The sequence below is a fragment of the Euprymna scolopes genome, chromosome 18 (assembly GCF_053919585.1).
Source record: "Euprymna scolopes isolate OS-2025 chromosome 18, ASM5391958v1, whole genome shotgun sequence".
NCBI lineage: Eukaryota > Metazoa > Mollusca > Cephalopoda > Sepiida > Sepiolidae > Euprymna > Euprymna scolopes.
This window is the reverse complement of record NC_136499.1, coordinates 42722913-42725467: the sequence shown is the minus strand read 5'-3', so window position 1 is coordinate 42725467 and position 2555 is coordinate 42722913. Positions and strand designations below refer to the sequence as shown.

Here is a 2555-nt window from a genome sequence, read left to right as displayed (position 1 = left end):
CATTCTTTATCTGTTCCTAAATCTAAACATAGATTCCATGAGCAAAGCTTCTTTCTTGGAACTGCACGCCTATAGAATTGTCTTCTGTTTTTCTACTTTCCAGCTGACTACAATATAATTGTCTTCAAGTCTAACGTAAACAAGTTTTTGATGAGCCATTCCATATAAGTTAACAAATTTAACGAATTTCCATTACTAACGATTACTTTATTGTCCAATTATCTACTGTACACTCTTTAACCCCTATCCTCGAGTGGCCTCTTGGTCTTGATAAGTAGTGATGCCTTTGTAAAAAAAAAAAAAAAAAAAAAAATTACTGCTTTCCATAGTTTTTGTCGTCTCACCACGTTTTCGCCAACTAATCCTCTGGATGGCTTTGGGTAGGTTTCAAACCACTATCTTCAGACAATGCTCATTTGGAACTATAAGGATTCAACATCTCTATCCACTGCGCCATGGTTCCTATTCCTATCCCATCACGGCTAACAACCTGATGAAGAGGAATAGTTAGCCGAAACGTTGTGAAACAACAACTATAAAAAGATGAGGATAATAGTTCACAAATAAATAAATAAAATATGTGAGATTAGTTGAACACAAATTGCTATTTTACTGATATACCTGGGGAGGGAGTCATACCTTTCTGACCTGCATTCGTGTCTAAGTGATCACAATTAAATTCATATGCATAACTTTCTTCACTCGATCTCATATCGTTAGATACAATCGAAGGGTTTTTGAGTAATAAGAAATAAATCTGACCTATGAAGACTATGAAAACAAAAAAACAAGTCAAGATTTCCAATAAGGATCCCTAAGGGAATTTCATGGATCAACGAATGTAGCAAGTATTCTTCGAAAGAAAAAAAAAATGACATTTTGACTGAAGTGTTGCAGTAAGAACAAATAGGATCTGTGGTGAAGTGGATAGAGAGTACTTGGTAAAATTCAGTTGTAAAAGTTACACTCTTCTGGAGGTTGAAGGTTCAATTCTCAGTGCAGGCGACAACCAAAATATAATTGTGAATTACTTAGGATTTCTACCCAGACATGGCTGAAGGAAAGAGTATTCTACCCCCATAGATTACATAAAGGATTCCGTTCAAAATTCGGTGCACATTGTCAAGCTCGACAGAAAGACTCCCGAGTTCGACAAAATACACCTGAAGAAGGTCGGAGGTTACATCGACCAAAACGTTGTGCAAATAAAACTCAAGATGTCAAATAATATGAAGAACAAATAAGGTTAAGAAACTTGATTTAATAATTTTATGTCGCCAAGAAAATAATTGTACGGCACAATCACGTTGGCACACCGGTTCTCGTCAGATCACCGAAGTTAAGCAACGTTGAGCCTGGCCAGTACCAGATGGGTGACCATTTGGGAAGGCTAGGTGCTGTATGTACCTTCTGGGAAGGTTGGGTGTGGGGCCAGCACCCTCACCCCGTAAAAAGAACTCAGTCGCTACAAAAACATCTACAAAAGTTGTAGATGGCCTATGCCCCTCCAGGGACTCAAGGCTATGGATGGATGGAAGAAAATAGTTGACAACAAAGTTTTGGCCAGTTTAATTACCATGAAGTCATAAAGAATTCGCTTATTGTCTTCTTTGTTTCAGTTGTTAAGCTCGTTCCTGTGTGACGGTGACGTGTATACGTACACAGACTTAGACAAAGTCTGTGTACGTAGAAGACAATAAGCAAATTCTTTATGACTTCATGTAAGGCATCACAAAGAGGCGACATGTGGTGCCATGGGAGATAAAGTGGTTTATTACTTTAAATGACTATAAAATCCAGCTTCCTCCTTTCACCACCAACGCTCTGATCCTAGTCTTGCCTAGATCTTAATGAATCGCTTTCCTTGAAGAAGCTCCTCATTTTGATAAGCTCCTATGACTGACTTTCACTCCAGATCTAAAATGCAAGACAGTCTGTTGCTAAGGAGATGAGAAAGTGGACCTTGCGTTTATTTTTGGCAGTCTTGTAATTCTCGCCTCCTTTATTCTATCCTTTAGTCTTCATATTCTATGAGCGATCTTTTCTGACAAAGGAAGAAGAATTGTTGTTTCCTGGATTGAAATCTGTTGTGATCCCATAAGGGTCTGGAAGAAAGACACTTGGTACATCATCATCATCATCAGCAGCAGCAGCGTCAGCAGCAGCAGCAGCAGCAGCAGCAGCAGCTCTGCTGTTTTAACAGCGTTGGCGACTACAGCTCTCCAAATTGTATAACCATGGTAATCTTGAGAAGACAAATAAAGACAGTAGTTTCCCCTGTTGCTTTCCGTCTTGATTCAGGGACGCATCTTCCTGCAGTGAGTTAAATGCACCCCCAGATACCAACCTGGATATTTCTACGACACAGCGCAGTACATACAGTGCCTAGCCTTCTCAAATGGTCACCCATCTGGTACTGGCCAGGCTCATCATTGCTTAACTTTGGTGATCTGGTGAGAACTGGTGTGCCAACATGATTGTGTTGGTATTTAGTGAAAACAAAACATATGGAACAGAAGGAAACACAATAAATAAAAATAAATTTATTTATCTCT

General features: G+C 39.2%; 1 pseudogene; it reads left to right on the top strand.

Moving 5' to 3' along the window:
* The first annotated feature begins 1289 nt into the window (after positions 1 to 1289).
* On the top strand, positions 1290 to 1406 carry LOC145301489 (5S ribosomal RNA; annotated as a pseudogene).
* The last annotated feature ends 1149 nt before the right edge of the window (positions 1407 to 2555 follow it).